This window comes from Neophocaena asiaeorientalis, unplaced genomic scaffold (assembly GCF_003031525.2).
Source record: "Neophocaena asiaeorientalis asiaeorientalis breed wild unplaced genomic scaffold, Neophocaena_asiaeorientalis_V1.1 scaffold470, whole genome shotgun sequence".
NCBI classification, from domain to species: domain Eukaryota; kingdom Metazoa; phylum Chordata; class Mammalia; order Artiodactyla; family Phocoenidae; genus Neophocaena; species Neophocaena asiaeorientalis.
Window position 1 is genome coordinate 768,755 of NW_020173714.1, and position 21,850 is coordinate 790,604.

Consider the following 21,850-nt stretch of genomic DNA (forward strand, 5'->3'; position numbering starts at 1 on the left):
TGCTGGTTAACTATGCATGGTCAGGAGTCCCTGTGCTCTCAACCACATAGTTTGCCTGACTGTCTCACTGTAATATGAACTCCATCAAATGCACATGTCCTTGGATTATTTTCATTTCCTTGTGGCATCTATTATTTGAGAACAGAGCCACAACAGCCTTGTAAGTTGGCCAATAGCAATTCCATGCTGAAATTTAAATACACTTTTAACCCTGTTTGACATTTATTTTAATCTTAGACAAAATTTACAATACTCTAGAGTAATGAATGAAGCTTTTCTAAGAAAGAATTGAAACAAATATGTAGAACGAAGGGAAAAAAGCATATTCATGTATTAAGTCTGAAAAGGAGTGTTACTTCATTTAGAGAAAAAAGTGTAGTATAATTTCTCTCAGATTTACACTACCCGAAACATGAACTCTATTCCATTTTTCTTTTCCATTGACTCATATATTCCAGGAGGAGAGAATTCAACCTAGGATGAGAATTTCTTGAAGGAAGGGGTCACGTTTTATTCATCATCTCTGTGTGTAACTCCTCTGGAAAATAATAGGGACTCAAGATATGTTTGTATGACTCTGTATGACTGAAAAGTACGAACGATTGAATGGTACAGTTACAAAAATACGTTTTTGGGGAATGATCAGCCTTTTCCTTGACACATTTAATACAATTTTTATCCAAACTGTTTAGATATTTAAAAAAAAACTCAGTACCTTACAGAAAAGTCATATTTGCCTTATTTCCTCCTAATCATTGTAATAATAATCATACCCAAACCTAAAGTGAAATATACTTCAATTTAGAAATTAGATCTACAGTAGCATTCATGTGTGGGAAATAAATAATGGTTTGGAGTTGTTCTGGTAATGTTTGTGATTGTTTTTGAGCAATCTTGAAATTCTTGGGTTTAATAAATAAAGACCTGTTTCAGACCCATCAGCAAGAGGATACTTGGTAAATTAGTAGAGACACTGCTTCAATCACTGTGGAATATTCCACTCAGTAAATAGGAGAATTGACCTTTTACCTGGGAACCAGATAACCCGATTTGGTCAACTTTAGTTACCTACAGTCTGATTCCAGATCCTCAATTACTAGATCCTCAATTACTTCTCTTCTCCTCTCTGAATTCTTTACATAACATTGTTTCTTGAGATTTCCCTGGTGGTCCAGTGGTTGAGAATCTGCCTTCCAATGCAGGGGACATGGGTTCGGTCCCTCGTTGGGGAACTAAGATCCCACATGCCTCGTGGGGCAACTAAGCCCCGCAACTACTGAGCCCATATGCCACAGCTATGACCCGACACAACCAAAATAAAAATAAAGTAAATAAATATTTTTTTACAAAAAGTTTGTTTTCCACCCGTCAAGAGAAGAAGAAAAACACTGGTGTTCAGCTTAGCAGATATTTATTAAGAGGCCAAAAGGTGGGGATCTAGAATCTGCAGGTATTTATTTATGAGCTGTGCCTCCTTGGACAAGTCATTCAGTGGCGTTGAACTTCAGAAAAATCTTTGTTCTTTCTAAATTCCATCTTGTTTTCAGGGTCAAGGGGGTTAACACGTACAAGGGGGAAAGGTGGAAGAAAACTATATGTCCTGCACAATTACTGTATACCAAATAGTGTACCTTTCAAACCTCAGCTTCCTAATTTACTAAATAAGTGTGTTCATACCTACCTACTTCAAAGGAGAAAATAGAAGTTTGAGCAGGCACCAGCTGTCGGAAATTGAACTCAAGTCCTAACATGCCTGATTCTAAAATTTAGTTTTTTTTTTTTTTTTCTAAATATCCTCTCCAGAAACACTGTAAATAAAGGTATTAAAAGCAATGCTTTCTTTAGAATTTGCTAGGCACCATGCAGTACACGATCTTCAATTCTTATGGTTTCCACAATTTCCTATAGAGATACTTTTCACTTAGAAATAAAAAAGAGGGGGACCTTCTCTGGCGGAGGAGTAAGACGTGGAGATCACCTTCCTCCCCACAGATACATCAAAAATACATCTACATGTAGAACAACTCCTACAGAACACCTACTGAACGCTGGCAGAAGACCTCAGACTTCCCAAAAGGCAAGAAACTTGCCATATACCTGGGTAGGGCAAAAGAAAAAACAGAGACAAAAGAATAGGGAGGGGTACCTGCACCTATGGGAGGGAGCTGTGAAGGAAGAAAAGTCTCCATACACTAGGAAGCCCCTTCGCTGGCGCCTAGTGGGTGCAGGGGGGAAGCTTCGGAGCCATGGAGGAGAGCGCAGCAACAGGGGTACAGAGGGAAAACCTGAGAGCCTTGTCTGCTCACCCACTGGGGCGGGCGGGGATGGGAGCTGAGGCTCGGGCTTCGAAGGTCGGATCCCAGGGAGAGGACTGGGGTTGGCTGCGTGAACACAGCCTGAAGGGGGCTAGTGTGCCACAGCTAGCAGCGAGGGAGTCCGGGAAAAAGTCTGGAGCTGCCTATGGGGCAAGAGACCATTGTTTCAGGGTTCAGGAGGAGAGGGGATTCAGAGCACTGCCTAAATGAGCTCCAGAGACGGGCGTGAGCCGCAGCTACCCAGATACAGACGTGAAATGCTAACACTGCTGCTGCTGCCACCAAGAATCCTGTGTGCAAGCACAGGTCACTCTCCACACACACCCCCAGGAGCCTGTGCAGCCTGCCACTGCCAGGGTCCCAGGATCCAGGGACAAGTTCCTTGGGAGAACACACAGCACGCCTCACGCTGTTGCAACGTCGCATCAGCCTCTTTCGCCACAGGGTCGCCCAGCATTCCGTACCCCTTCCTCCCCCCGGCCTGAATGAGCAAGAGCCCTCTAATCAGCCGCTGCTTTACCCCCCTCCTGTCTGGGCAGGGAACAGTTGCCTGAGGGTGACCTACATCCAGAGGAGGGGCCAAAACCAAAGCTAAACCCCAGGAGCTGTGCGAACAAAGAAGAGAAAGGGAAGTCTCTCCCAGCAACCTCAGCAGTGGATTAAATCCCCACAATCAGCTTGATGTACCCTGCATCTGTGGAATGCCTGAATAGACAACAAATCATCCCAAAATTGAGGCGGTGTACTTTGGGAGCAACTGTAGACTTGGGGTTTGCTCTCTGCGACTGATTTGTTTCTATTTTTATTTTTATCTTAGTTTATAGTGCTTGGTATCATTGGTGCATTTCTTTATTGGTTTGGTTGCTCTCTTCTTTTTTGTTTTTTTATTACTATTTTTAAATTTTAATAATTAAAAAAATTTTTTTTACTATTATTTAAAAACATTTTTTTTTCTTTCTTTTTTTCTCCCTTTTCTTCTGAGCTGTGTGGCTGACAGGGTCTTGGTGCTCTGGCCTGGTGTCAGGCCTGAGCCTCTGAGGTGGGACAGCTGAGTTCACGGCATTGGACCACCAGAGACCTCCTGGCCCCAAGTAATATCAATTGGCGGAAGCTCTCCCAGAGATCTATGTCTCAACACTAAGACCCAGTTCCACCCAATGGCCAGCAAGCTCCAATGCTGGACTCCCCATGCCAAACAACTAGCAAGACAGGAACACAACCCCACCCATTAGCAGAGAGGCTGCCTAAAATCATACTGAGTTCACAGACACCCCAAAACACACCACCGGACTTGATCCTGCCCACCAGAAAGACAAGATCCAGCCTCATCCACCAGAACACAGGCACCAGTCCCCGCCACCAGGAAGCCTACACAACCCACTGAACCAGCCTTACCCACTGGGGGCAGACACCAAAAACAATGGGAACTATGAACCTGCAGCCTGAGAAAAGGAGACCCCAAACACAGTAAATTAAGCAAAATGAGAAGACAGAGAAATATGCAGCAGATGAAGGAGCAAAGCAAAAACCCACCAGAGCAAACAAATGAAGAGGAAGTAGACAGTCTACCTGAAAGAGAATTCAGAGTAATGATAGTAAAGGTAATCCAAAATCTTGGAAAATACATAGTACTCTCATTACTATGATCCACAGGATTTATTACTATAAAAACACTAAATTATGTTTAGTACTATAATGTACTAAATGTAATTTAGTTTTTTTTTTTTTTTTGCCACGAAGTATGTTTTATTTTCATTAATCTTACAAATAATTTTTCTATAATATCCCAGGGCAAACCGGAGAATTTGGCAATCCGATTGGAGGGTGCCTTCAGAGACCCAGAGGCCGGTGGCATCAGCATGGAGTGCCCGGGTTCACAGTGCAGCTTGTCGCTTCTGTCCATCTTGTAGGTGGCTCTTCCTCCACATCACGACTAGGGTCTCCAAGATGACGGGGGTGGAGAATACTCCAGGTTCTTAGGAAATTTCACTTCACTTGCTCTCCTGCTCGATGGTCTCTTTGGTCGGCAGGGTGTTCTCCTCCGTCTCCGTCTTCTTCAGCTTGGCCTTATAGAAGCTGGCGATTTCCCCCATGTCTGGCTTCTCTGCCATTTTCTTAAAACAATCCGAAAAGTTGCGCTCCAAGCCCGTGGTCCCGGTGCTCTGACTCGTGTCGCTGCAGCAAGAGACAAAATCCAAAATCCTGTGGATCATAGTAATGATAGTACTGTGTACTATGTTTATAGTAATAAAACTGTGGATCATAGTAATGATTTAGTACTGTAATGTACTAAATTATATTGTAGTACTATAATGTACATTAGTACTGTAATGATAGTAATGATCCAAAATCCTGGAAGTAGAATGGAGAAAATACAAGAAATGTTTAACAAGGACCTAGAAGAACTAAGGAGCAAACAAACAATGATGAGCAAGACAATAAATGAAATTAAAAATTCTCTAGAAGGAATTAATAGCAGAATAACTGAGGCAGAACAACGAATAAGAGAACTGGAAGATTAAATAGTGGAAATAACTACTGCAGAGCAGAATAAAGAAAAAGAATGAAAAGAATAGAGGACAGTCTCAGAGACCTCGACCTCTGGGACAACATTAAACGCACCAACATTTGAATTATAGGGGTCCCAGAAGAACAAGAGAAAAAGAAAGGGTCTGAGAAGATACTTGAAGAGATTATAGTTGAAAACTTCCCTAACATGGGATAGGAAATAATCAAGTCCAGGAAGCACAAAGAGTCCCATACAGGATAAATCCAAGAAGAAACACACCAAGACATATATTAATCAAATTATCAAAAATTAAAGACAAGGAAAAATTATTAAAAGCAGCAAGGGAAAATCAGCAAATAACATACAAGGGTACCCCCATAAGGTTAACAGCTGATACTTCAGCAGAAACTCTGCAGACCAGAAGGGAGTGACAGGAAATATTTAAAGTGATGAAAGGGAAAAACCTACAACCAAGATAATTCTACCCAGCAAGGATGTCATTTCAGGTATGATGGAGAAATTAAAACCTTTACAGACAAGCAAAGGCTAATACAATTCAGTACCACCAAATCAGCTTTACAACAAATGCTAAAGGAACTTCTCTAGGCAGGAAACACAAGAGAAGGAAAAGACCTACAATAACAAACCAAAAACAATTAAGAAAATGGTAATAGTAACATACATATCAATAACTACCTTAAACGTAAATGGATTAAATGCTCCACCCAAAAGACATAGACTGGCTGAATGGATACAAAAACAAGACCCATATATATGCTGTCTACAAGAGACCCACTTCAGACCTAGAGACACATACAGACTGAAAGTAAGGGGATGGAAAAAGATATTCCATGCAAATGGAATTCAAAAGAAATCTGGAGTAGCAATTCTCATATCAGACAAAATAAACTTTAAAATAAAGACTAATACAAGAGACAAAGGAGGACACTACATAATGATCAAGGGATCAATCCAAGAAGACGATATAACAATTGTAAATATTTATGCACCAACATAGGAGCACCTCAATACATAAGGCAAATGCTAACAGGCATAAAAGGGGAAATCGACAGTAACACATTCAGAGTAGGGGACTTAAACACTCCACTTTCACCAATGGACGAATCATCCAAAATGAAAATAAATAAGGAAACATAAGCTTTAAGTGATACATTAAATAAGATGGACTTAGTTGGTATTTATAGGACATTCAATCCAAAAACAACAGAATACACTTCCTTCTCAAGTGCTCATGGAACAATCTCTAGGATAGATCATATCATGGGTCAAAAATGAAGCCTTGGTAAATTTAAGAAAATTGAAGTTGAATCAAGTATCTTTTCTAACCACAACACTATGAGACTAGATATCAATTACAGGAAAAAATCTGTAAAAAATACAAACACATGGAGACTAAATAATATGCTACTAAATAACCAAGAGATCACTGAAGAAATCAAAGAGGAAATCAAAAAATACCTAGAAGCAAATGGCAATGAAAACACGATGACTCAAAACCTATGGGGTGCAGCAAAGCAGTTCTAAGAGGGAAATTTATAGCAATACAATCCTACCTCAAGAAACAAGAAACATCTCAAATAAACAACAACACCTTACACCTAAAACAATTAGAGAAAGAACAAAAAAACCCCAAAGTTAGCAGAAGGAAAGAAATCATAAAGATCATATCAGAAATAAATGAAAAAGAAATGATAGCAAAGATCTGGTTCTTTGAGAACATAAACAAAATTCATAAACTATTAGCCAGACTCATAGAGAAAAAAAGGGAGAAGACTCAAATCAACGGAACTAGAAATGAAAAAGGCGGAGTAAAAACTGACATTGCAGAAATACAAAAGATCATGAGAGATTACTACAAGCAACTACATGCCAATAAAATGGACAACCTGGAAGAAATGGACAAATTCTTAGAAAAGCACAACCTTCTGAGACTGAACCAGGAAGAAATAGAAAATATAAACAGACCAATCACAAGCACTGAAATTGAAGCTGTGATTAAAAATCTTCCAACAAACAAAAGTCCAGGACCAGATGGCTTCACAGGAGAATTCTATCAAACATTTAGAGAAGAGCTAACACCTATACTTCTCAAACTCTTCGAAAACATAGCAGAGAGAGGAACACTCCCAAACTCTTTCTACAAGGCCACCATCACCCTGATACCAAAGCCAGACAAAGACGTCACAAAAAAAGAAAACTACAGGCCAATATCACTGATGAACATAGATGCAAAAATCCTCAACAAAATAGTAGCAAACAGAATCCAACAGCACATTAAAAGGATCATACACCATGATCAAGTGGCGTTTATCCCAAGAATGCAAGGATTCTTCAAAATACGCAAATCAATCAATGTGTTACACCATATTAACAAATTGAAGGAGAAAAACCATATGATCATCTCAATAGGTGCAGAAAAATCTTTCGACAAAAATTCAACACCCATTTATGATAAAATCCCTCCAGGAAGTAGGCATAGAGGGAACTTACCTCAACATAATAAAGGCCATATATGACAAACTCACAGGCAACATGAGAAACTGAAAGCATTTCCACTAAGATCAGGAACAAGACAAGGTTGCCCACTCTCACCTGTATTATTTTTCAACATAGTTTTGGAAGTTTTAGTCACAGTAATCAGAGAAGAAAAGGAAATAAAAGGAATCCAAATCGGAAAAGAAAAAGTAAAACTGTCACTGTTTGCAGATGACATGATACTATACATAGAGAATCCTAAAGATGCTACCAGAAAACTACGAGAGCCAATCAATGAATTCGGTAAAGTAACAGGATACAAAATGAATGCACAGAAATCACTTGCATTTCTATACACTAATGATGAAAAATCTGAAAGAGAAATTAAGGAAACACTCCCACTTACCATTGCAACAAAAAGAATAAAATACCTAGGAATAAACCTACCTAAGGAAAAAAAAGACCTGTATGCAGAAAACTGTAAGACACTGATGAAGGAAATTAAAGTTGATACAAAGAGATGGAGAGATATACCATGTTTTTGCATTGGAAGAATCAACATTGTGAAAATGACTGTAGTACAAGCAATCTACAGGTTCAATGCAATCCCTATCAAACTACCACTTGCGTTTTTCACAGAAGTAGAACAAAAAATTTCACAATATGTATGGAAATAGAAAAGACCCTGAATAGCCAAAACAATGTTGAGAAAGAAAAATGGAGCTGGAGGAATCAGGCCCCTGACTTCAGACTATACTACAAAGCTACAGTAATCAAGATAGTTTGGTACTGGCACAAAAACAGAAATCTAGTTCAATGGAACAGGATAGAAAGCCCAGAGATAAACCCACGCACATATGGCTACCTTATCTTTGATACAGGAGGCAAGAATATGCATTGGAGAAAAGACAGGCTCTTCAGTAAGTGGTGATGGGAAAACTGGACAGTTACATGTAAAAGAATGAAATTAGAGCACTCCCTAACACCATACACAAAAGTAAACTCAAAATGGATTAAAGACCTAAGTGTAAGGGCAGACACTATTAAACTCTTACAGAAAAACATAGGTAGAACACTCTATGTCATAAATCACAGTAAGATCCTTTTTGACCCACCTCCTAGAGAAATGGAAATAAAAGCAAAAATAAACAAATGGGACCTAATGAAACTTCAAAGCTTTTGCACAGCAAAGGAAACCATAAATGAGATGAAAAGACAACCCTCAGAATGGGAGAAAATATTTGCAAACGAAGTAACTGACAAAGGATTAATCTCCAAAATACACAAGCAGCTCATGCAGTTAAATATCAAAAAAACAAACAACCCAATCCAAAGATGGGGAGAAAACCTAAATAGCATTTCTCCAAAGAAGATATACAGATTGCCAGCAAACACATGAAAGGATGCTCAGTATCACTAATCATTAGAGAAATGCAACTCAAAACTACAATGAGGTATCACCTCACACCGGTCAGAATGGCCATCATCAAAAAATCTACAAACCATAAATGCTGGAGAGGGTGTGGAGAAGAGGGAACCCTCTTGCACTGTTGGTGGATATGTAAATTGATAACAGCCACTATGGAGAACTGTTTGGAGGTTCCTTAAAAAACTAAAAATAGAACTACCATACGACCTAGCAATCCCACTACTGGGCATATACACTGAGAAAACCATAATTCAAAAAGAGTCATGTATCACAGTGTTCATTGCAGCTCTATTTACATTATCCAGGACATGGAAGCAACGTAAATGTCCATCGACAGATGAATGGATAAAGAAGATGTGTCACGTATATACAAAGGAATATTACTCAGCCTTAAAAAGAAACGAAATCAAGTTATTTGTAGTGAGGTGGATGGACCTAGAGATTGTCATACAGAATGAAGTAATTCAGAAAGAGAAAAATACCATATGCTAACACATATATATGGAATCTAAAAACAACACAAAAGTTCTGAAGAACCTAGGGGCAGGACAGGAATAGGGACGCAGACCTAGAAAATGGACTTGAGGACCCAGGGAGGGGGAAGGGGAAGCTGGGACGAAGGGAGAGAGTGGCATGGACATGTATACACTATCAAATGTAAAATAAATAGCTAGTGGGAAGCAGCTGCATAGCACTGGGAGATTAACTAGGTTCTTTGTGTCCACCTAGCTGGGTGGGATAAGGAGGGTGGGAGGGAGACACAAGAGGGAGGGGATATGGGGATATATGTATACGTATAGCTAATTCACTTTGTTAAAGAGCAGAAACTAAAACACCATTGTAAAGCAATTATACTGCAATAAAGATGTTAAAAAAAAAAGAAAAAGAAGAGTTTCCAGTCTTGTTCAGACGTTTTATGCAGCTGTTCATTTTTTGGATAAATCTTAAGAAGCAAAAGTACCACTAGCTAGAAAGCCTTGTAATCTCCACAACATTGGAGCAGGTCTTAGTGCACGAGGATGATTCAGATTCTGTGTGTGTGTGTGTGTGTGTGTGTGTGTGTTTGTGTGTTTGTGTGTGTGTACACGTGGGATCTTAGGGATTCACAGTGGGTGGTAGAAGCTTTAAAGTAGGGCCGTGGACTCAAATTCTTTCAGAGTCCTTTAACAGGTATTCTGATTTTGAAGATGTTAAAATCCATTCTGCCTGTGATTTATCAAAATGAAGGGAAATCACAAAACATCCTTTGATTCAGCCACGTTTCTTTTCACATTTTACAGCAATTCATTGTACAGTTTGGATCCAAAGGATTTAAAAAAAAATAGGAAATAATGAAACACCTCCCCCCCACACACGCATACACACACACATAAAAAATCACCATGCCTGAGAAAGCTGTTAGAAAGTCTAGTTCTCTGTAAGCAGCTGGCTCCACCACCTTTTCGCAACATATTTCTCTTGATTCACACCAGCTGGTTGTTTCTAATTTCTCCTCAGTGTCTTGGAATAGCTATTTTCCTTGAAGCTAATCTCTCAGCCTTTGCCGATGACTCCCTGAGCTTGGAATTCCTACAGAAGGTATTATTCCTCTTCAGGTTTCTGCTCTTAACTCTTAAATAAACTTAGCCTTCACAGCTGACCTTTGAGTAAGGATGCTCCCAGAGATTCACATCACTTATGAGTTTAGGTGAGCTTTAGGGGTAAGAGTGGTGACATATCCGCATGGATAAACTTGAATCCCTGTTTTTTTTTTATCATGCATCTAGGTTCAAAATGAAATTGACTTTTTGGCAGGACTGATTGAGGTGTGAGCATCGTGCCACCTACCACCCCTCTCTGGGCAGGGATAGAAATTCTAATGGAGAAACAGGCTTTGTGACCATCTAGATGCACATTCTGTTAAAAAGATAGAGCACATTTCTCATGTACTATTGTAGTTAATCTTCACAACCATCTTGAACAGTGGGTATTTTCATGTCTTCTTTAAAAAAACGTTTAAAGGAGGCTCAGAGAGCTTAAGCATGTGCTAGTATCACATAGCTCCTAGGAATGAAACCTCAGTTCAGACCCAGGTTGTGAAACTCAAAAGCCAGATTTTCTTCCTAATGGATCACAGTATCTAGTCCTCCACTGCAGTAAATCTGATAAGCTTGCTTTTCTTTGAACCTGTTTTCTTAGGTTTTGGACCATGTTTTCTTTTGTCTTTCTTTTAACATTGGTAGGACTTTAATTATGTGTGTGTGTGTGTGTATATATATATGTGTATATATATATAAACATTTTACTTTTATTTCTGTTTTTGTATTATTGACAGACTCTTTAAATTGGAGAAGCCTTGTCTAGGATATGAGGAAATCAGAACCATACCTGGAACATTGCTTTTATTGATTGTGAATATGTAGATATCAATATCTTTTAAACTATACGTGCTTTACATACATCTGATTCATTAAGTCTTCAGAACAAACTTAGTAAATCAGACACCAACGTTATTCCTGTTTTAAAAGGAGGAGTGAAAACTTAAATAATTTGGAAAAGGTGACACAGCCAATAAGGCAGTATTCAAACTGCTATACTGAGTATCAAATGGACAGTGGTACCTCCTCCAGCAGTGTTTAGGAAGAAATGACTGAGAACTCTTAGAGTAGAGGTTTATTTTTGTGTTACAAGTATCTTAGTCCAAAGCTAGCAAGAATTATAGATTCTATGCTAATCAACATTCAACTCATTTCTTGTCGCTCTATGCCTTTCAGTTGAGTGTTGCAAACACTTACCGGCCACTCAAGTGCTAGGGTATGTGGCATTACATGCTTTACACTTATTATTGTCTCATTCCAACCTCACAACGCTCCTCTGAGGGAATGAGCAGTGTTCTCAAAGCCTTCATTGTTCTCATCTATAGAAGGAGAAAATAAGTAACTTCCCCAAAGAGGCTCACGTATATACATATATATGTATAGGGTAAACCGGGAATGCAAATCCAGTTCCGCCTGATCTTAGAGCATCTACTCTTTACCATTATGCTATGCTGTGTAAGTCCTGTGTCTACCTCTCTCTATTTAGATTTTTCTTCCACAGGCTTTGGTAACTTACGTCTCTTCTTTGGTTGACACTAACCCTGATTCCATTTTTCTTTGTTCTCACTTAACCCTATGTTGCTTCGAGAATGAGATGAGGCATTCACTTATACAAAAGAAATCTTCTGTGGTCAGCCTCTGGGCTCCATAATATAATTTCACTTTCTATTTATTGGTTTACTACTCCCATTAAATTATGAGATCTGAGAAAAGGGGTTATGTCTCAAGTATATTTATACTTTTCAAATAAACAGTACATAGAAAATAGAATAAATAGTCATTCAACACACTTTTGTTGAGTGTCTTATATATCTGAATAAATCCAGTTCTCACCCAGATGTAGTGAGGGATTATTTGGTCAATGTATGCAGCTAGGTTTTGACTAAGAGTAGAATGGCCACTCTGTCAAAAGCTCAGTACCATCTTGGCATGAAACTGAGCTGCAAACAGCTATTCTGAATCCCAAGCTAATCTAGAGGACAGTAGGCATCCTCCAAATTTTATCTCTCTCAAGTGTCTACAGTCTAGACGATGGAAATCCATTTTACTACCACCGTGTTTGTCTCCATTCATTTGTTCTTTTATTCAGCAGTCTATTACACAGCACTTTATATTGGTGAGACACTCTCCCAGCCACCAACGTACAAACTAGCTAGATAGGTAAATCGTCTACTCTCATGAAGCTCACGTTCTACTATTTGAGATTGGAGAGTAAGAAAATAAGATGAAACAGAGTCACGTAATGTAGAATGACTGGGTAACTAGTTTGGTTTGTCTGGAAAATCTTTTCTGAATTAGCGATTTTTTTAAAGCTAAGATGTGAATGACAAGGAGTATCCATCCATGGATAGAAAAGAGGAATTAGTGCAAATGCCTTTAGCAGGGAACAAGATGAACTTGTAGGGTTCAGAAAGTAATGTAGGGTGGCTGAGGAGTGGTGAGCTAGGAGTACAGTATTATGAGGTCAAGTTGGAGTGTAAGATCAAGGTCAGTTAATAGGTTCTCATGGATTGAGATAAGGTGTTTAGCTTATTTTCTAAATGTGTTCTAAATGTGTTGGGTGAGTATTGAAGAGTTTTAAACTAGGGACAACAACATGTTTTATATACATATTTTGAAATATATATATATTCAAAATAATCACTCAGGCAATGGTATGTAGATAGGGTTTTAGGGAGATACAAGTGGAAGAGGGGAGACCATTTAGGTGAGTGACCCTTATGTGGGCCAATCAAGGGATGATATTTCACTGGTCTGAGGATGTGGGTAACAGCAGAGATGAGGAAACAGGACAGTTTAGGGATATTGTTTAGAGGATGTGGCAACACTTCATTTGGATGTAGGACTTAGAGAAGAGAGGGGACCAGGAGGACTTCTAGGTTTTTGCTTTGAACAATTGGGTAGATGGTGTTGCTACTTCCTGAAATGAGGAGCGGGTTGTGGGTAAAGGAGAGTTCAAGGGATTGAGCGTTCTGCTTGGGTCATGGTGACACTGAGATTTCTTTGGAGTATGTATGTGGAACTGTCAAGCACAATGTTGGGCATATGAGTCTGGGGTCTAGAGGCAGGTCTTTCACAGAACATGCACATTTTGAGGCTATTGCCATTGAAATAAATGTGGAAGATAGGATGAGCTCCCCTAAGTAGAGTGTGTAAATAGAGAGAGAAGATTGAGGGCAGGACTTCAGGAGGGAACTCCAAGCCTTCTGAGTTCTGGTAGAGGAGGGTGCATCTGTGGAGGAGAGGAAGATTATAAGCCTGGAAAGTGAAATGTTTTGGACATCAAGAAAAAGAAAGTGTTTCAAGGAGAATATGACTCTTTGTTTTACTTGCTGTTACCTTTATTTTAATAAAAATCATTTGGAGTCAAAGCAGTAGCTCTTTGAAGAGTGCTTTGAAGAAATCTTAACTTCCCAAAAAGGAAAAAGAAAATAATCAAAGATATTGGCCACATTTCTCTGGAAATTTCACCATACAACCAAGACTGTCTTTTAAGGCTGCTCATGAATGATGAGAACCAAAGATAAATGCAATCGGCCTCAATTGCTTATTTTTCTTATGGATTATGTTATAACTCTTTGAAAACAGTGTTGCATTACTGTAAAATTACTGTGTATTTTTCTCTGTCAAGTCTAACCTGATGGAGTTCTATGGGCCTTTCAAACGGTACAAGATGAATATGCTCGCTTGTGACTCCCTGATTTGCCAACATTTTCTCACTATTAGTTTATCATTATTACCATTTTTATTATTATTATTATGCATGTGTTTCTCTTGTCCTTAAGATCTGAGACTCCTAAAAACTTAACTTTGTAATTCTTGAAAGATATAAAAGACAGGGAAGAGGGCATCACTTGGGGTGTTCTATATGGCATCTTCTTGCCAAGAAGTTGCTGTTGAATCAGCCGTGGTTACATCAGACCCAGAGAGACATTAGGGATTCCAACAGCCTCTGTTCTGGGCCTTTTTTTTTTTGGAAGATAAAACAACCCATTAGCATAGCTCTCCCCAACAAGGCTGGAAACTCTGGCCCTGGTGAAGAGCACACATATTCAGAAACCAATTTAGGCTAGTAATGAGGTCTTTAATGTGCAAATAAATATTAGATGGGGCAAGGAGCACAGTAAGATCCGATCCTGTGGTGACTCATTTATGTTGATGTTCACCATTTGATGTAAGAAAGATGGAAAAGGAGATAAAGGGTAGATTTATTATTTTTAATATGTTCTTCATTTTTGTAACAAATCTATGAACTATCCAAGAAATATAACTCAAGGACTGACTTTTAGTATCTCTTTGATGTTTCTTATTTGTGATGTGGTAAAATTGGTGAATAAATAAAGAGCTATGCTAAGCAAGGGAATTCACCTCTTTTATGGGGGTTGCAAGAGAAGTGTTGGGAGGAGGAGGATGTTTTATGAGCCAGACATTTCAGGTTTGAATCCCTGTCCCATCATTTAAAGTCAGTGTTCTCTTGCACAAGTTTCTTAAACTCTTGGAGTCTCAGCTTCTTATTTATGCAACGTGACACTTATGTTCCTGAAAATGACAGATATTCAGTTAGTTACAGTTACTTACAATGTTATTTCACATCTTTCTCCAAATTGCTAAACCTTTTTCTCTAACTTTATAAGTAGCAGGAGAGGCAGATCTGTTTGCATAGCCCATCATTTTCACATTATGGAAGGGCTTAGTATTTAGCTTTTTGGTATTAAAGTCAATTACCAATGATTTATTAGCTACTAGGAAAGTATAATATAAATAATAAACTTGAAGGTTATAGGTAAATTATGTTTTTAACTGGAATGCTAATAAATTATGTCATGTTATGAAATAAGTAGCTGTATTCTTCAAACATCAGAGTAAAAGTTACCTGATGAAAATTTTCCCAATGATGGCACAAATTAAACTTAGCTGTCAGAATAAAATCTGCAAAGGAGGAAAAATAATGATTCCCCATCTCCAAATATAGTTTATTTGAATTTAGAATTGTTTCTACAAATCTATACCATAATAGATCACCTAATCAGAAAGATTAGGTGGTAATAAACTTTTCCCCAAACGCTTTTTCTCCTTTAGATAGGAAAGCCATATTTTGTTTGCAGGTATTCCCTGAATTGAAATCTGTGCCTTAATTCTTTATTTTATTTTATTTTATTTATTTATTTTTGGCTGCATTGGGTCTTTGTTGCTGCGTGTGGGCTTTCTCTCGTTGCGGTGAACAGGGGCTACTCTTCGATGTGGTGCGTGGGCTTCTCGTTGCAGTGGCTTCTCTTGTTGAGGAGCACAGGCTCTAGGCATGTGGGCTTCAATAGTTGTGGCTTGCGGGCTCTAGAGTGCAGGCTCAGTAGCTGTGGTGCATGTGCTTAGTTGTTCCATGGCATGTGGGATCCTCCCGGACCAGGGCTCTAACCCGTGTCCCCTGCATTGGCAGGCGGATTCCCAACCACTGCACCACCAGGGAAACCCTGTGCCTTAATTCTTATTGGGAACAAGTTGAATTGTTATGATAAGTGGAAGCATCTTTTCATACCTCTTCAATTTTCTGGCTTCAGTACCAACATCGCATTGAAGCACAGTTCTAAAGAGTGTTCAGTATTTGACAAATAGCATCACCTCCAGGGATTGAGAAACTCAGAATCTGAAGAAGGGATTAGTGCCTCATCCTATGTGAGGTCTTTGTTGAGTTCTTCATCTTCTTGGCTTTCTTCTTTCTGAGTGACAGAAAGAAATGTTTATACAGCACACTGCATGTAGTAGTATAATGACTGTTATTTATTAAATGCTTACTAAATAGCTGGCACAATGCTAAATATTTTACATGTATTATCTCATTCAGTCTTCACAAACAATGCTAGGAGATCTGAACTAGCCTCATCTCGATTTCAGAGGAGCAAATTGCTGAAGGTCATGCAGTATACAGATTTTATTAGAGCTGAAAACACAAGCAGTCTACTGCATGTTAACCTCAATTCAGTACTGCCTCTTTTCTACAAAAACCCATTGGGAAGGAAAACCCCATGGAGATAATGATCTTTGGACATTTGAGTGATTTTGCTTACCTGTGAATTTCAAAGAGGTTACCAGATGGGTGTGTGTCATGTTTCTGTTCCCAGCTTAACTGTTTGCTATTACCTTACATTTTAACATTACTCCTGGTACGAATGATTTACTAACACTAACATTTAGGAGGTATATTTGCATATTGCAGAGATGTGGCCAAATAACAGGCCTCTGATTCTGTATTATGCAGAGGAAAAAAGAAAACAGGCATATATATCTCCTTCAGTCAGAGAGACATGCCAGCAGGAGTGGGAGTGGGGCAGGGCTCCTCATTAATATCTAACTGCAAGGAATGGTTACTTCCAATTTTATGGTATTCTTCTCCCTGAATGAACTATTGCAGTTCCAAATGACTGGTAAGAACATGGAAATCATGTATATTGTAAAATAAGTGTCGTTTGGGATAACTGAGTAATTAATTCGCTCCTTATCAACTTGTCTACAGCCACTGATGTATTACATAGATCTGGGCTTCATTAGGAAGTGGTGAAATATATACTGAATGAAATCATTTTATATATGATTTGGGGAATTTAAAAAAAATCTCCATTACTTTATCTCGATGACTCAACATGAGGTGTTGTTATTTTCCAGGACACCAATGAAATACTGAATTGTGCCATTAGTCTATTTTAAAGGAATTTAATTCCATTAAATTTAATAATATTTAGTACTTATAGAGTACCATCTCCTTTGAAATGGAAACATTAACTGCTATAATTAATCCTCCTAGCGCTTCTCCAGGCTAAAAATATAAATAGAAATAAAGAAAGCAATTAGGAACTGGTGTGCCCTTGATAAAAGAAGGAAACACAATTAGATGTTCAGCCTCTGACTCAGGACTCCTGGGTTCAGATAATGCCCAGAGAAGGTTTTCTCTTTAGCGGGGGGGAGCAGTTCACCTCCTAGGAATTGCAGGTTATACCTAAAGCTTGATTAGTTGGGTGAAGATATCTAGGTCCCTTTACAGACATTGTAAATAAAGCTCTATCATTAGCAAAGATTTGAAAATAGATGACACCATGGGCACCTCTTCACACTGAAATGCTGTAATTTTTTCACTCTGAAAAATTTGACTATCATTTGTCTGCTGTTCACTTTCACCTCTGGCTTATGCCACTTTTTCAGGGTCTGAGAAAAGGTGTGTGTATGGGGTGGGGGATATGGAAGTAACAGATAGTAAAAAGAAAGATTGTTTCTTTGGTCACTGGTGTCCACTGTAAGACACATCATCTCTCAATCGAACTGTATCTCAAATTGATCAGTTTGATTCTTTCTAAAACACGCATCTGAGCATTCCCTAGTGTCCTTTAGTTGTTTCCTTCTGTCTTCAAGATCAAATCCAAGCTCCTTTCCATGGCACAAAACATGTCATCATAAACGGCCTCTTCCTGTTCTTCATCTCCCAGTCTTTGAGGACTATAAGCCCAGAACCATGTTTTAAAGTTTCATGTGTGTACGTATGCTGGTTAAAAAATCCGATTGCATTAGTGGGAAATCACCCACTAATTACGCTTGGAAAAGCTATGTTCCACACAGGAGCGGCATAACAGTGGTTTTCAATCCAAGTAAACATTAAAATTACCTGAGAGGCTATAAAAAATACCAATTCCTGAGTCCCGCCTCAATCTATGAATTCAGAATTTAAGGAAATGGTACCTGGGCATTGGTATTTTACAAAATCCCCCAGAGATTCGTGGTTTCGGTTTGCATCCAAATTTTAAAACCGCTTCAAGATAATACAATAATGTAATAAAAAGAATATTGTCTAGCAGTTAAGAATAAGGGCTATGGAATTAGACAACCCTGAAGTTCGTAAGGTGTTCTTTTTTTAATTAAATTTTTATTGGAGTACAGTTGATTTACAATGTTGTGTTTGTGCTGTACAGCAAAGTGAATCAGTTATACATATACATATTTCCACTCTTTTTTAGATTCTGTTCCCATATAGTTCATTACAGAGTACTGAGTAGAGTTTCTTGTGCTATACAGTAGGTTCTTATTAGTTACCTATGTTATATATAGTAGTGTGTATATGTCAATTCCAATCTCCCAATTTATCCCCACCTTGATAACCATAAGCTTGTTTTCTACATCTGTGAGTCTATTTGTTTTGTAAATAGGTTCATTTGTACCATTTTTTAGATTCTACATATGAGCAATACCATATGACATTTGTCTTTCTCTGTCTGACTTAATGTGTTCCTTAAATGAATTTTTAATTCAATATTTATTTAGAGCCAGAGCAGGACATTGCAAATGCTTAGAAAAGTAGGACCCCTGGTGGCAGTCCTCAGATTTGTCTCTTCTGCTCTGAGCAATTAAACTCTGGATCTCCATACTCATATCCCACTCAGGAAGACAAAAGCCTTCTGATGAACTAGACCTAGCTCCCTTAGATACGGGGTAGAGTGATAATCCATTTTTAACATGCCTCTTTGGGAGGGAGGTCAGGTTCCCACTTCAAGTAACTTCTCATATTACTCTTTCCAGCCACATACATAATCTCCCTGAAGGGATTGTGACAAATCAAGTGTTTCTCCATCTTGTTAGAAAGCCAGTGATATTTTGGCCATCTTTATCTACTAGCCTTCGATGCGAGGATTAAATTAAGCAGCAGTAATACAGCATAGTATTTGACAGTGTTAAATGTTCGATACATGTTGACTGTTATTATTTTCATTTCTAGCACTCTGTATCTGTTTACCTGAATGCCTCGTAACTCTGTGATTCTCATTATTCATTATTTCTGAAATGACATTTTCTTCTCTTTCAAGGGAAACATAAAAAGTGAGAGCATGTATGTAAATACTTAAGTATTTAAATACTTAAACATCTATGTAAATACGTAAAAAGTGTGTAAATATTTAAACATACTTTAAGTATTTACAGTGTAATGGGCACCGTTTTAAGACCTTTATATATATATTTAGCTTATTTAATTCTTATACCTATGGATGATTCTTACTATTACCCCCATTTTAGAGATAAAGACACTGAGTCACTAAGAGGTTATGTAGATTTCTGAAGGATGCGCATAGTATGTGGTGGGTCTAGGATTTGAACTCAGGAAGTCTGATTCCAGATCTTGTGCTATGAATCTTCACAACACCTACTGTCTCATCCTCCTAAGATCCAGCTTTCACGTATCATGACTATGTGAATCTGTCATAGACACCCGCCTCCTCTAAAGAACATGATCCGTTTTCTCCACTGTCTCCTATACAGACTAAAAATATATCTATGATGCTATACTGCATGCATTTTTTTTCTCAAGGAAAATATAGTCCATTAGAGGAGCACACGTGTCTCATTTATTTATGTGTCTTTAGTTCATAGTAAAATGTCTGATGTATTCTAGATGCTCAACAAATATTAATAATAGAACCAAAGAGAAAAATGGATAAGGAACTCACAGGAAAAAAATGTAGAAGGAAAATTATGAGGTTACTTCCTTCCTCTCCCATCAAAGGTATACAAGTATGAGTTCGTGGTCAGGATGGGGAAAGAGGTGAGGACATTTAAATGTATATTTCCATTCTTCATGCTGCAGGAACAGTTCTCGATACATATTTTCAATTATATACCACCGCCATTCATCACTTCTAAATCCCTCCATTCAGAATTTGTCTACATAAAGCTGTATTTGGGCCTAATGGAAATTTAATAAAAATGTGTAGCATGATTCATCTGAAATAATATGACGACTGTATTTTTCTAGTTATGTACATACATAAGTATCTTAAAGCTTATTGATGCATTCAAAACAGGATAGCTGTATCCTACTTTGACATTTATTGTGTTTGTTTAAAGCATGTAGACTGCAACTGCTCCACTTCTGACTCTTCCAGGGTTAGCCTGCAGGGTGTTGGTGAATTTTCATCAACAATGTCATCTAATGCTCAATCCATACGTCATCATCTCCTCCCCTCTGATGTAAGGGTGGCATTCCCTGTGGCTGTGGGTTTTAATGCAAAACATGACTGGTTAGTTGATATTAGTGTTAACAAATTAAAAATATTTCCTGCAGACAATCCTTTCAGCAGTTTTCTGTCTGGACTGCTTACTTTGGACTTGGAATGGGATCTAACTTAGGAGTCATGTCTCGAGGTTGCAATTATTGCCCGAGAAGCTGAAGCTCACATTTTTATCCTTGAAAAGCTTCAGGTGACAAGCAGACTTAAATTCTCTGGTGATTTTAGTGCTTGTGATCATCCGGTCATTCTACAAGCATGTCTTGAATACCAACAATACGCTAAGTCGTGTGCTCACTGCCAAGGATACAAAGATGAGTGGGATGCAGTCAGGAGTTCAGATCCATTTGGGAGGAGGGAAAGAGTCCTGGTGCCCATAATGAAATAATAATAGCTGCAGCTTCCACTGATGAATTGGTATATACCAGATATTTACCTCTCAGAGTTCCATTATTTGACGTCATATTTTTCCATCTGAATAATTGCCATAGAGAGAAGTAAATGATTTTAAGATTAAATAAATAGCATATGCACCAAATCACACATAGGTGATCCACAACCCATATCCTTAACTGGTAAGATAGAAAAGAGTATAGTGTTCTTCCTGAATTCTAATATTAAGTTTTCCCTTGTTTTTATCCCTCAGTTTATACTAACTAGTACGGAGTTACCAGTTACTCAGCAGATCAAGGAAGCCTTTTGCAGTAAGCTGTGAGTGAGGGCTTGAAGGATAGCTGGGAGTTTGTTCAGATTCCCAGATACATCCTGTATTTCCCTTCTAAACTCTCTTTCTGAACCGTGTTGCTCCCCACCTCCACTGGCGTGCCTGGGGTGTCCACGAGGCAGGAACTCAGTGTTCTAGATATTGAGAGTACTGAACACAAAGCCTGTTTGGCGTTGGCTCAATCTGGGCACCACTCAGTGCTTCTGGAAAGTGTGAGCTGAGGCAGCTTCACTCATTCAGGTGTTACCTTCTTATTTTGTGCTGTATGCCAGCACCATCCAAACACACATCTGCCACTGATCCAATCTAAGTACGGTAGATGATTTCTGCCTTGAGTTAAGCAGTATTATCTTTACAATCACAGGTTTTAATGTGTTAGTTGTCCTCTCCATTCAGACAAAAATGAATCGGCACATTTTAAAATTGTCCTCTCTGTACCACTTAAAATTAATTTGTGTATCTCTCTTTGGGAAACACAGAGCTAATGCAAAATATGCTAGACCGTATGAGATCTTAAAGGAGGAGAAGATGTACTGGAACTCTGTCCTTTTTGCCACATGTAAAAGTTGCAAAAGAAATAAAACAAAAAACCCGGGCATGGAGCATTAATTAATACCCCCACTGATATTTTCTCCCAATAAATATTTCTTAAATTTCATCATGCCGTTCCATGTTTCCTGTTACCACCCTAAGCCACATTTCCATCCTTGCTTGCCTGATTTATTTAACCATTTTTTTTTTTTTTTTTTTTTTTTTTTTTTTT

At 38.4% G+C, this 21,850-nt stretch overlaps 1 protein-coding gene and 1 pseudogene across 2 annotated transcripts in view; one reads left to right on the top strand and one right to left on the bottom strand.

Annotated features, from left to right (window-relative positions):
* Positions 1-21,850, top strand: part of CDH8 (cadherin 8) — a 358,896-nt gene that overhangs the window by 82,621 nt on the left and 254,425 nt on the right. The gene's annotated exons all lie outside the window — the stretch shown is intronic.
* LOC112403259 (thymosin beta-10 pseudogene) lies at positions 4,261-4,498 on the bottom strand (annotated as a pseudogene). The gene has a single exon (XR_003003877.1). The product of XR_003003877.1 is annotated as a thymosin beta-10 pseudogene (transcript).